The 14,772-nt window shown below is 39.0% G+C and overlaps 1 pseudogene; it reads right to left on the bottom strand.

Annotated features, from left to right (window-relative positions):
• Positions 1-402: 402 nt before the first annotated feature.
• The window catches only part of LOC110296481, a 26,763-nt pseudogene continuing 12,393 nt past the window's right edge, over positions 403-14,772 (bottom strand).

Raw genomic sequence — 14,772 nt, 5'->3', positions numbered from 1 at the left:
CTTCCTTCCTTCCTTCCTTCCTTCCTTCCTTCCTTCCTTTCTTTCTTTCTTTCTTTCTTTCTTTCTTTCTTTCTTTCTTTCTTTCTTTCTTTCTATCAAATACTGCAGGACTGATTTAATCAGTATAAAATTGAAAGATTTAGATTTGTAACAAAAATCCAAATTTGAGGAAGGGCAAACTTGAAAACAGCAGCCAAGTCTTGAAGGAAGGGTTGGTAAGTACAGGCAGGCTGAACTGTGGGGCTGGGACCTGACCACTGGCGAACCAGTGTAAGTTGCTTGATTTCTCATGGAAAACATTTTATATACTTAAATCCATCAGCGTCCAAATGTCTGTTCAATTGGTAATATCACAACATAATAATATTACATTTACTACAAATTCTGTCCCATGTGAGAAAATTAGAAAATTTCAAATGCTTTCCTTAGCTCCACAATAAGCTGCCAGTCCCTCTTCTGCATTTCATTTCTGAACCAGCCTTTGAGTGCATCAATGGACTGCCTGCTCATCTTGCTGACAAGTATGCATGTAGCTTTGAAATGCCTCCCAAACATTATGGGAGATGCCCCAGGGACAGGTTCTATTTTGACATAGACCTCTTGTCCTTTTTCTGCAACATCCATCTGCTTGTAATTTATTTCAATGCTTGTTACTATCCCAAAGTGAACAATATTTTTGCTTAGAATGCACGTAGGTGCTCCTTTTCACTTGACCAGCTTCCACAGTGACCTCGATTACTATTGGATCTGGAGAATTGAAAATGTACTGAGGGAGGATTTTCATCTGGCAGGGAAATACTGCTATGTGCTTAAATTCTTCTAGTTTGTTTCTTGTAGTCTTGTCTGTATTTTGTAAAGGCATCAAATAAATAAATATTTCTGCACTAAAGATTCTAACTCACAAACTATCAGTCATCTCTTGGGTTCATTCAATTCATACATAAAAGGCCAAAATTATTGCATGCTGAGGATCATGTTCCAACATCACTGAAGCCTTCATTATTTGCTTTTTTTATGGACTGTGCCAATGTTAATTCCTGCATATAGCACCTCTGATATTTTCAGAAATTCAAGAAGAGTTTCCAAAGAGCCCACTGTAGACACCTGGGCATAAACTTCTTTTTCTTCTAGTTTGAAAACATTTAGTTTCCGCTTTAACTCGTGGATCAATTCATCTTTGAGGACTGACATTTCAACACCCTTTTAGGCCATTATGAGAGGTAAACCAGCCAATGTTTTCTCAAGGTCTTTCCCTACAATCTTTACTCCCCAGCTGCCCCCACTATTTTAGGCTTTTCATATTGGGTTTTCACACATAATTCCTTCATAGGAAGAGGTAAATGGAGGATTCAACAATCCCACTAAAATCAGGGACTAGACAAGGCTGCTCACTTTCTCCCTACCTATTCATTATAGTGCCTGAAGTTCTAGCCAGAGCAATTAGACAACAAAACAACATCAAGGGATACAAATTGGAAAGGAAGAAGTCATATATCACTATTTGCAGATGATATGATACTATGTATAAGTGGCCCTAAAAATTCNACCAGAGAACTCCTAAACCTGATAAACAACTTCAGTGCAGTATATAAATATAAAATTAACTTAAACAAATCAGTGGCCTTTCTCTACATAAACAGGCTGAGAAAAAGAAATAGGGAGACACACCTGTGATTATTTCACAATAGTCACAAATAATATAAAATATCTTGGTGTGCCTCTAACTAAGGAAGTTAAAGGTCTGTATAATAAGAACTTAAAGTCTCTGAAGAAAGAAATCGAAGAAAAGCTCAGAAGATGGAAAAATCTCTCATGTTCATGGATTTGCAGGATTAATATTGTAAATATGGCTATATGCTGAAAGCAATCTAAAGATTCAATGCAATCCCCAACAAAATTCAAATTCAATTCTTCACTGAGTTAGAAAAGGAAATTTACAAATTCATCTGGAATAACAAAAAACCTAGGATAGCAAAAAGTATTCTCAACAATAAAAGAACCTCTGGTGTAATCACCATCCCTGACCTCAAGCTATACTACAAAGCAATTGTGATAAAAAATTGCATGGTACTGATACAGCAACAGACAGATAGATTAATGGAATAGAATTGAAGACGCAGAAATGAACCCACACACCTATGGTCACTTGATCTTTGACAGGGGAGTTAAAACTATCCAGTGGAAAAAAGACAGCATTTTCAACCAATGGTGCTGGCACAACTGGCGGTTATCATGTAGAAGAATGTGAATTGATCCATTCTTATTTCCTTGTACAAAGCTCAAGTCTAAGTAGATCAAGGAACTCCACATAAAACCAACCAGAGACAGTGAAACTTATAGAGGAAAAAGTGGGGAAAAGCCTGAAAGATATGAGCACAGGTAAAAATTCCTGAACAGAACAGCATGGCGTGTGATGTAAGGTCAAGAATCCACAAATGGGACCTCATAAAATTGCAAAGCTTCTGTAAGGCAAAGGACACTGTCAATAAGACAAAAATGTCATCAAGAGATTGGGAAAAGATTTTACCAATTCTAAATCTGATAGGGGACTGTTATCCAATATTTATAAAGAACTCAAAAAGTTGGACTCCAGAAAAGCCCAATAACCCTATTAGAAAATGGAGTACAGACCTAAACAAAGAATTCTCAACTGAGGAATACTGAATGGCTGAGAAGCACCTGAAAAAATGTGCAATATCCTTAATCACCAGGGAAATGCAAATAAAAACAACTCTGAGATTCCTCCTCACACCAGTAAGAATGGCTAAGATCAAAAATTCAGGTGACAGCAGATGCTGGCAAGGATGTGGAGAAAGAGGAACATGCCTCCATTTCTGGTGGGATTGCAGACTGGTACAAACACTCTAGAAATCAGTCTGGAGGTTTCTCAGAAAATTGGCCATAGTACTACTGGAATATCCATCAAAACCTCTCCAGGGCATATACCCAGAAGATGTTCCAACTTGTAATACAGACACATGTTCTATTATGTTCATAGCAGCCTTATTTNTAATAGCCAGAAGCTGAAAAAGAACCCAGATGTCCCTCAACAGAGAAATGGATACAGAAAATGTGTACATTTACACAGTGGAGTACTACTCAGCCATTAAAAACAATGATTTTATGAAATTTTTAGGCAAATGGATAGATCTGAAGGATGTCATCCTGAGTGACGTAACCCAATCATAAAAGAACACACTTGATATGCACTCACCAATTAGTGGATATTAGCTCAGAAACTTAGAATACCCAAGATTCAATTTTCAAAACACATGAAACTCAAGAAAAATGAAGACCAAAGTGTGGATACTTCATTCCTTTTTAGAATAAGGAACAAAATACCCATGGAAGCAGTTACAGAGAAAAAGGTCATAGCACAGACTGAAGGAAGGACCATCTAGCGACTGCCCCACCTGGGGATCCATCCCATAAACAACCACCAAACCCAGACACCATTATATATGCCAACAAGATTTTGCTGACAGAACCCTGATATATCTGTCTTCTGTGAGGCTACGCCAGTGCCTGGCAAATACAGAAGTGGATGCTCATAGTCATCTATTGCATGGAGCACAGGGTCCCCAATGAGGAAGCTAGAGAAAGTACCCAAGTAGCTGAAGGAGTCTGCAACCCTATAGGAAGAACTACAATATGAACTAACCAGTACCCCCAGAGTTCGTGTTTCTTGTTGCATAGGTAGCATTGGATGGCCTAGTTGGCCATCACTGGGAGGAGAGGCCCTTGTTCTTGTGGAAGATTATATGCCCCTGTATAGGGGAATGTCAGGGCCAGGAGGTGGGAGTTTGTGGGTTGTGGAGCAGGAAATAGGGGGAGGGTATAGGTGATTTTTGGAGAGGAAACTAGGAAAGGGAATAGCATTTGAAATATAAATGAAGAAAATATCGAATTCAAAAAAAGGAGGCTTTAAATCTAGGTGACAATGGGCCCTTCTACTCCAGGACAAGGATTGTATCCCCTTCGTTCAAATGCCAGTTGATTTCTATGACATCTGTTGTGTTGCTCATTCCAGTGTGAGCTTTTACCTCCATGGCTTGTGGTCTCAGCTCTTCACATTGTGCAAGCCTCTTCTTCAACATAGATTAACTCCACAAGAATGTAGATGAGACTTCTTGTGCCATCACCAGTATGTGCAGAGGTAGGTACCAAGGACACCAAAGTGTGGGGATCTTTATTCTCATAAAACATAGTAACATTCAAATCCTGCTGTGAAAATTCTACAATAATGGTCTTTGCATGCTCCTCAAATTTACCCTTTGTATTCTTCTGCTGCTTTTTAAAAGTAACAGTCACATCAGAATCAGGGCTCTTCTTCCAATCATGTTACCAGTCAATCTTATTTAGTGCAACAAGGAAGGGGCATTTTCTTAGATTTGGGAATGTTGATTGCTTCAAGTGTCTGGGGCTTGAAACCATGCATAATGTCAACAACTAGAATGGCAATGTCACAGAGAGAGCTTCCTTTGTTTCTCAGGTTACTGAAAGATTTCTATCCAGGGGTATCAATAATTAACATCCATGGAATGTGGACATTCTCTCTGTCAAAATTTTTAATCATTTTACTTTGTTCATTAATAGCTTCAAAAGGAACATTTTTGGCACCAATCTGCTTAGTAATACCACCTAGTTTGCCATCTTGCACATATGTGTGACAGAGCTTATCTAGAATTTTTGTCTTCCCTGTGTCTACATGTTCAAGCACACATGATAGGAGCTCTTAGCTTTTCTGTATTTATATTTTTACCATGTTCAGGTTGTCGTTTCTCAATTCTCCATTTTGCTTTGTCGTATACCCGCTCTTCTTTTGTTCCATTTTCACTGGAGTTGTTCTCAGAGTCTGAGCTAGCATCTTTGCTGGTCTTTGTGTCTCCAGCTTTCCTTGAGTCCTTCTCATCTGACAGTTTGTAGTCTTCCTTGTCTCTATTGCTGCCCTCACTGTCCCCTTCCTGTTCCTCGTCTTCACTATCTTCTTCCTCTTCTTTCTCCTCCTCTTCTTCCTTAGGGTTATCTTCTACTTCTATGTGAATCATATTACCTTTTTATCTCTCTACTCATCACTGGCCATAGCTTCCCATCTAATCCAGCATCTTCACTGTCTTCTTCTTTCTCTGGCTCTACAAAAGTGATGTCTCTTACTTTACTAGTACTCTTTGGTCCACAGCTTCCATAGGAGCACCTAGTTCCAAAGTTTCAGATACTTCTTTACTCTCTAGCTGCTGTGGTGTTTTGTTTGATTGTTTGTTGTTGGTTTTTTTTTTTTTTTTAATCTTAATATACTGAACTTTTCTTTGGCAACATGCCTTTTTTTAAATTTTTAATATTTTTTATTACGTATTTTCCTCAATTACACTTCCAATACTATCCCGAAAGTCCCCCATACCTTCCCCCCCACTTCCCTACCCACCCATTCCCATTTTTTTGGCCCTGGCATTCCCCTGTACTGGGGCATATAAAGTTTGTGTGTCCAATGGGCAGAGGAATGGATACAGAAAATGTGGTACATTTACACAATGGAGTACTACTCAGCTATTAAAAAGAATGAATTTATGAAATTCCTAGGCAACATGCCTTTTGATGGCACTTCAATACCCTAAGCACAGAGGTGTCTAAGGGGTCACTTCAGCTCTGGCTTCTCTTTGGGACTTAGCAGTTTTTCTCCTTTTTTTTTTTAACTGTTCTTTTCTTTCTTTTCCTTTTTGCTTTTTCCTTTCTCCCTCTCTTTTTTTTTCTTGTTCTAATTGTTCCTCTTCTTTGCATTTGGCTTATAGTTCTTTGAGCCTCTTAATCCTTCTTCCTCCTCTCTTCTGTCTCTCCTCCTCTTTGAACTTAGCCAAAGCTTCCTGGATAGTTTTAACAGTGGATTTGTTAGGGTCTTTCTTCTTCTCTTTTTCTTTTTCTGCTTTGTTTTTCTTCTCACCTTTTCCCCTTTTGTCTCCTTCATTGTCATCTTCCAGAGCTGCAGCAGTGTCTCCTTTTGCTTCTGAGGCAGCTCCTGTGTCAGGAGTCCCTCTGAGAATCAATACCTCCTCCTATGGTCTCTTCGAAAGCTTCTCTGTTTACTGTGCTCCTATCTGCCCCTTTCTAGCTCTTCTTTCTCTTTCATCTTCCACAACTACATTTTTTCTTCATCTCTTTTTCTCATCATTCTTTCTTTTCTGCATTCTTCTGGGCCATTGTCTTAATTTTGAAGGAACAGTCATAGTCCTCATTCCCACTGTCTATGGTAGGAGCTGACATTTTTTTCTGTCCTTTTCTGGACTGCAAAAAATTCACTGGACTCATCACCACTTTCACTGAAGGAATTTACTCTTGAACATCCTTTACTTCTTTTGCTATCATCTTTAACTCTTCTGACTCACACCATTTTATAATTGATTTCTGGGTTTTTTCCCCCTGTTTTAGAAACTTTACTAGAATCATCAGCATCCTCACTACCAGAGAGAAGTACCTCGGAGTTAGGTCTGGCAGTCTTTTTCGATTTTGAAATTTTATCTTCCAACTCTTTACTATCATGCTCATCAAAACTTGTTTTCTTGCCTTTTTGATCCTTCCTTTTATCTTGTTTTGAGGCAGATTCTTTTTCATTTCCTCTCTAGGCTTGACTGTGGCTGCATCTCTGTCAGCTCTGATGCCTTGGACTTCTAGAGACAACTCCTCCAGTTCTCTCAGAATGTCATTCTCGGGGCTGGAGAGATGGCTCAGCGGTTAAGAGCACTGACTGCTCTTCCGAAGGTCCTGAGTTCAAATCCCAGCAACCACATGGTGGCTCACAACCATCAGTAACGAGATCTGGCACCCTCTTCTGGAATGTCTGAAGACAGCTACAGTGTACTTAAAGCATACAATAAATAAATAAATCTTAAAAAAAAAAAAAAGAATGTCATTCTCATCAAATTCTTGCTTCTTATTCTCCGTTTTCTTCTTTCCCTTTGACTTTTGAGGCTCCTGCTCCTTGGCAGCACCAGCTCCTTCAATTTCTGCAACCAAGACTCCCAAATCAGTATCATCCTTGGCACTGCCTTTGGTCTTGTTTTTCCTGTTCCTTCCTCATTGCTTATCAACAGTGCTCATGGCCTAGCCCCTCCGTTCAGAGTCTTGCAGAGCCACTGTCTTCCAGCTGACTCTAGTGTTCACTCGGCTCGATCTGCCTTGGGCCACTGCCTCTTGCACATTGCTCTCCTAATTTTTTCTTTTATTGAAAGTAAATTGTTATTACTTATTTTATTAGTCAGATTAGATATCCCCTGATTAAAGTATCCCCTCCCACTTCTTCTCTCAGTTTCTCCCCACTCCCCACTTCCCACTTCCCCATCCTAAACCTCCACCTCTCTGTCTCTTTAGAAAATAAATAGGCTTCTAATAGATTATAATATAATGAAATAAGATTAAACAAAATATAATTGGACAAAACAATCAGAAGAATAAGAGCCCAAAATTAGGCAAAAGAAACATACATAGCTGCAGAGTTACAATTGTTTGAATGCTGAAGAATCTCATTAAAACATTACATTGGAAGCAATAATACATACACAAAGAATCTGGAAGACAGAATAAAAAACTATATAACTAAAATAATATATATATATATATATATATATATATATATAAATATAAGAAAAAAAGTAAAATACCTTACATAACATTATGAGACATGAAACTTTCAAAGCTATGGCTGAGTTTATTTTCTGTTGATCATCTACTGCTAAGCAAGCAGTCTATCCTTAAGAGAAGTAAGATTACAACTCCTCCATTGCTGGTGGGACTGCAAGCTGGTTCAACCACTTTGGATAGCAGTCTGCCAATCCTCAGAAGGGTGGACATGGTACTAACTGAGGACTCAACTATATCACACATGGGCATATATGTTCCAACATGTAACAAGGACATGTGCTCTACTCTGTTCATAGCAGTCTTATTTATAATAGCCAGAAGCTGGATACAACCCAGATGACCCTCAACAGAAGAATGAATACAGAAAATGTGGTACATTTACACAATGGAGTACTACTCGGTCATTAAAAACAATGACTTCATGAAATTCTTAGGCAAATGGATGGAACTTGAAAATACCATCCTGGGTGAGATAACCCAGCCACAAAACAAACAAACAAACAAACAAAAACCAAAAAAGCAAACAAACAAACAAACAAAACCACACATGGTATATACTCACTGATAAGTGGATATTAGGCAAAAAGCTCAGAATACCCACGACAACCCACAGACCATATGAAGCTCAAGAAGAAAAAAGTCCAAAGCATGAATTCTTCAGTCCTTCTTAGAAGTAGAACAAAATACAGGAGGTAGAGGATGGGAGGGACTTGGGAAGAAGAGAGTAGGGGGAGGGGAAAAAGGGACAGGATTAAGGATGGGATGAGATGAAGATGATAGACTGAGGGTCAGAATATTGGACAGAGGTTTGTAGCAGTGGGGGAAGGGAAAATGGGTTTAGCCACCAGAAATTCCCAGATGCCAGGAAAGCAAGAGGCTCCCAGGACCTAACAAGAAGATGACATTAGCTGTAATACCCAACAAAGGGGAAGGAGAACCAGTAGAGACCATGTTCAAATGTGAGACAAGGTCCCCAGTTGAGGGATGGGCCACCCATTCACCTCCAAATTTTTAAACCAAAATTGCTCCTGTCTAAAAGAAATATGGTGACAAAATGTGGAGCAGAGACTGAAGGAAAGACCATCTAGAGACTGTCCCACCTGGGAATCAATCTATATATGACACCAAATCCAGACACTATTGTTGATGCCAAGAAGTGCTTGCTGACAGGAGTCTGATATAGTTGTCTCCTGAGAGGCTCTGTCAGACCCTGGAAAATACAGATGCTGATGCTTGCAGCCAAACATTGGAGTGAATGTGGGGACCCCAATGGAGGAGTTAGGAACAGGACTGAAGGAACTGAAGGGCTTTGCAACCCCATAGGAAGAACATCAGCTAACCAGATCCCTACCCCCCAGAGCTCTGAAGGACTAAACAACCAACCAAAGTGTTCACATGGATGGACCCATGGCTCCAGCTGAATATGTAGCAGAGAATGACCTTATCTGGCTTCAATGGGAGGAGAGGCCCTTGGGCCTGTGAAGGATAGATACCCCAATGTAGGGGAATGCCAGGTGGTAAAGTGGGAATGCGATGTTAGTGGGGTAGCACCCTTAGAGAAGCAGAGGGAGCGGGGATTTGATAGGGTGTTTATTGAGAGAGAGAGAGAGAGAGAGAGAGAGAGAGAGAGAGAGAGAGAGAGAGAGTAGTGAGATTCTTAAGTGAGACTCCCCAGAAGAAACGTTTCCATTTGCATGTGGTTTTCAATTGGAGATTGCTTCTTGGTCAGGGACAAGGAAGGGACATGTGTTTACTTCTTTCAGCTCTAGGACCCCACCCAGACATATGCATGTACATATGAGTTTATGTACATCAATTCTTATGCTATAGAGGGCCTTGTTTTCTTGGTGCTCTCTATCCTCTCTGAATCTTATATCCTTTCTACTTTCTCTTCTGCAGAGTTCCCTGAGTCATAATGAGAGGAATTTGATAGTGGCATCCCTTTTAAAGATGAGTGTCTCATGGTCTCTCATTTTCTCCATAGTTTCTTTCTGTGGGTCTTTTTGATCCCATCTGCTGTAGGAGAAAGCTTCTCTGATGATGACTGAGCAAGGTTTTAATCTGTGAGTACAGCATAAAGTCATTAAGAGTCATTTAATTTTTATTTGCTTCTAAAACTATTTGGTTTTACCTTAAGTCCTTTGACTATTTACTCTCAGGTTCTTGGTCACTTAAAAGGTGTTTGGTATAAGTATTATCTCAAAGAGTGAGCCTTAGGTCACATCAGATATTTGTTGTGTACCCCTGTAAGTTTTCTTCTATCATTGCACTAGCATATCTTGCAGTCAGGGTACCATTGTATATCAGAAGTTTTATGTGTTTTTGTTTCTTTTTTCATAGCATACAAACTTTTCTGTCATTTAGAGGTGCAGGTTTTATGTAGGCAGCACCTCGATTTATCCATATTCAACAAGTTGGATAGGTTTTGTCTTTAGTGATGGGTCTTACGGCCAAGTTGGGGAGAGAACTATAATAGCATTGACCTCAGCCTGGGTTGTTTTGGAGATTCTCATGGGGAACCCTTTGGTCAATTAATAAATTGAATGTAAGCCATTTCAAGTGCTGGAAACCTAATTTGCTGAGAAGATATAGCCATCTGTGGTTCTCTCTTCTCCATTATTTAACAATTTAATTTAGATGGCCTTCATATATGTACATATTTAAGAAGCATCTACTGTATTAGATCTTCTTCTTACCCCTCAAATAGTTTTTTAATTTTAGCTGCTTCTTATGACTCCCATATTCCTTCTCTCACAACTGTACAATATTCTTTCATATCAGTTAAATACCATTTTATCTAATACCAGAAAAATACTTTAACTGTGTGGTCTTGCTCTGTGCATCAAATCACATTTGTAAATGCTTCACTGAACAATATTTTTCAAATATAACCCACACATAGTAATCATATTTAAAAATAATTTTTTCATAGTTATGAGCCATCTGTTCAATACTGATAAGAAGTTCAATAAAGTAGGCTGTAAAAATCAACAGAATTTGTTAATTATCTAACGCATTGCTTAGCTTAGTGAATGTATTTAAAACTCCAATACTTCTTTCGAGGTATAGGTAAAAATTTTACACCTACATTTAAAAACACATTTTAAGAATTCTTTCAGCTGTGTTCTTTAATCCAAATTTATAAGCAAGACATTTATTACACGGAGTTTGATCTTTCATTGTGAATACAGTTTCTATAAAAGAAAGGCAGACAATTTCTATCTGAAAAAAAATCTTTAAAGTACATTGTACATTAAAAAATCACTGAAGCATTCTGGCCTAAGCTGTTCATGCACTAGGTTTCAATGGTTTCCAAAATTATCAGTAAATTTAAGAGTCATTCTAATTTTCTCAACCATTATTTTTAAACTCCAGTAGGACAGAGAACAAATCTAATTGGTCAGTGAGGCATAAAACATTCAGGTCAAGTAGATCAGAACAAAAATGTTTCCTGATTCTTTGTGTTCTCCCTTCATGGATGCCCTGTTCCATGACGATGAACTCTGCTTCACTTTTAAAGTATTTTTGTAAAAATAACTTTTATTCGCCTGATATAATTGTCATCGTAGAGGCTTACTGCCTCAGTCTGCTAACCTAGGCCTAGACCGGGAATCTTCTAGCCTTAATAAAATCTAACCCAGGTATCTAGACCTACAATGGTTCTAGCCACTCAGATTTGCAGCTGAATAAGCTCACCCTTTCTAGTTCTTTCTTAACTCTGTCTATCTGATTCAATTCAGACTTTGTCTCAAACTTCTCTCCAAACTGATTGATCCAATCTAGTCACCCTCTCAGCCTGTGAACTTTTGCTCTTCTTGCACGGAAACTAACTCTCTGAATATGTTCTAATCTTCTGGCTCCTTCTCTTTCTCTGGTTTGTTCTGTCTTCACTTGTGTCTAGCTTGTTCTCTTTCTGCCTGTCTCTGAAAAACTTTCCCAATAAAAAAGTCCCCATCCTTTCTCTGCACTGCTCTCTCTTAAGTAGTTCTCTCTTCCTCTTTTTTCTCAAAAGAGTTAGGAGTTCCTTACTCTGTCAGATCTTTCTCTGATTCATCATCTTGGCACTCACTTAGACTTCACTTTCAAACATGGTGCTTCCTGCTAGAAACTAATTTTACCTCCATTGTTTGGATTAAAGGTGTGTTCTAAAGGCTGAAACAACAACAGAACTAGAAACAAGTTTCTTTCAGTAAATAACACAATTTTGGGGTTTACAGTGTAATCAAATAACATGCAATGAATTTTTCCTTTTCAACTATATAAACATGCTTTAAAATAGCAAAATAAATGATAGTAATAATATAATAAACTAAATTAAAAATAAATAAATAGGGGCTCTGAATGCCAGAGCAGGTGAGGGAGCCATCGTGGGTCCTGGGTCCCTCAGAGACCAGTCTGCACAGGTCAGCTTGCAGACTGCAAAGGGTAAGCAAGCAGACTGCAGAAGCAACACAGCTTCTGGGACAGACCCTGTTTTGGCCTCCAGACATCCAGGCACCTTCCCTGCTAGAGGAGATGTGCCTGCCCAGGAGGGCTCTGACTGCCTGAACAGGTGAGGGAGCAAATTAGGACAGGCAGAAATGACACAGCTTCTGGGACAGAACCTGTTTCAGCCTCCAGACATCTGGGTACCTTCCCTGCCAGAGGAGAGGTGTCAGCTTGGGAGGGCTTTGACCTCCCGAGCAGGTGAGAGAGCCATCTTGTGTCTCATGTCCCTCAAAGAACAGTCTGTGCAGATGAGTGTGCACACTGCAGGTAACACATCTTCTGGGAGAGGCCCTGTTTTGGGCATTCATCTTCAACCAGAAGGCAGGTCTGAATGCCAGATATTTTGTGCATCTTCCCTGCAAGAGGAGAGCTTGCCTGCAGAGAGAACTCTGACCACTGAGACTCAGGAGAGAGCTGGACTCCCAGGACTGCTGACAGAGGCTAACGGAATCACAGGAGGAATAAGCTCCAACCAGAGACAACTATAACAACTAACTCCAGAGATTACCAGATGGTGAAAGGCAAATGTAAGAATCTTACTAACAGAAACCAAGACCACTCACCAAGAGCAGAACCCAGTACTCCCACTTCAACCAGTCCTGGATACCACAACACACCCAAAAAGCAAGACTCAGATTTAAAATCATATCTCATGATGCTGGTAGAGGACATCAGGAAGCTCAAAGCTCACTTAAAGAAATACAGGAGAACACTGCTAAAGAGGTAGAAGCCCTTAAAGCAGAAACACAAGAATCGCTTAAAGAGCTACAGGAAAACATAACAAAAAAAGGTGATGAAATTGAACAAAACCATCCAAGACCTAAAAAGGGAACTAGAAACAACAAAGAAATCTCAAAGTGAGACAACTGTGGAGATAGAAAACCTAGGAAAGAAAACAGATAACATAGATGTGAGAATCAGCAACATAATACAAGAGATAGAAGAGAGAATCTCAGGTACATAAGATTCCACAGAGAACATGGGCACAACAATCAAAGAAAACACAAAATGCAAAAAGATCCTAACTCAAAACATCCAGGAAATCCAGGACACAATGAGAAGACCAAACCTACGGATAATAGGTGTAGATGAGAATGAAGATTTTCAACTTAAGGGCCAGCAAATATCTTCAACAAAATTATAGAAGAAAACTTCCTAAAGAACCTAAAGAAAGAGATGCCCATAAACATACAGAAGCCTACAGAACTCCAGACTGGACTAGAAAAGATATTCCTCCCAACACATAATAATGAGAACAACAAATGCACTAAATAAAGGTAGAATATTAAACACAGTAAGGGAGGAAGGTCAAGTAACATATAAAGGCAGGCTTATTAGAATTACACCAGACTTCTCATCAGAGTCTATGAAAGCCAGAAGATACTGGGCAGGAGTTATGCAGACCCTAAGAGAACACAAATGCCAGCCCAGGCTACTATAACCAGCAAAACTCTCAATTACCATGAATTGAGAAACCAAAGTAATCCATAACAAAACCAAATTCACACAATATCTTTCCATGAATCCAGACCTTCAAAGGATAATAATTGGAAAACACCAACACAAGGATGGAAACCACACCCTAGAAAAAGCAAAAAGGTAATCCTTCAACAAACCTAAAAGAAGACAGCCACAAGAACAGAATTCCAACTTTAACAATAAAAATAACAGGGAGCAACAATTACTTTTCTTTAATTTCTCTTAACATCAATGGACTCAAACTCCTATAAAATGACATAGACTAATAGACTGGCTACAGAAACAGGATCCAACATTTTGCTGCTTACAGGAAACCCACCTCAGGGAAAAAGACAGACACTACCTCAGAGTAAAGGGCTGGAAAACAATCTTTCCAAGCAAATGGTCCAAAGAGCAAGCTGGAGTAGCCATTCTAATATCGAATAAAATTGACTTCGAACCCAAAATTATCAAAAAAGACGGGGGGGGGATGCACTTCATACTCATCAAATGTAAAATCTACGAAGATGAACTCTGAATTCTGGATATCTATTCTCCAAATACAAGGGCAGCAATTTTCATTAAAGAAACTTTAGTAAAGCTCAAAGAACACATTGCACCTCACACAATAATAGTTGGAGACTTCAACACCCCACTCTCACCAATGGACAGATCCTGGAAACAGAAACTAAACCAAGACACATAGACACTAACAGAAGTTATGAAACAAATGGATTTAATAGATATCGACAGAACATTTTATCCTAAAACAAAAGGATATACCTTCTTCTCAGTGCCACATGTTACCTCCTCCAAAGTTGACCATATAATTGGTCACAAAACAGGCCTCCACAGATACAAAAATATTGAAATTATCCCATGCATCCTATCTGATTACTACAGACTAAGGCTGATCTTCAATAGCAACATAAATAATAGAAAGCCAACATTCACATGGAAACTGAAAAACACTCTACTCAATGATTCCTTGGTCAAAGATGAAATAAAAAAAGAAATTAAAGGCTTTTTAGAGTTTAGTGAAAATGAAGCCACACATACCCAAACTTATGGGACACAATGAAGGCAGTCCTAAGAGGAAAACTTATAGCCCTGAGTGCCTCCAAAAAGAAACTAGAGAGAGCACACATTAGCAGCTTGACAACACACCTAAAAGCACTAGAACAAAAGGAAGCAAAT

The sequence above is a fragment of the Mus caroli genome, chromosome 6, assembly GCF_900094665.2.
Source record: "Mus caroli chromosome 6, CAROLI_EIJ_v1.1, whole genome shotgun sequence".
NCBI lineage: Eukaryota > Metazoa > Chordata > Mammalia > Rodentia > Muridae > Mus > Mus caroli.
The sequence above is the reverse complement of the archived record's forward strand: the minus strand, read 5'-3'. Positions and strand labels throughout refer to the sequence as shown.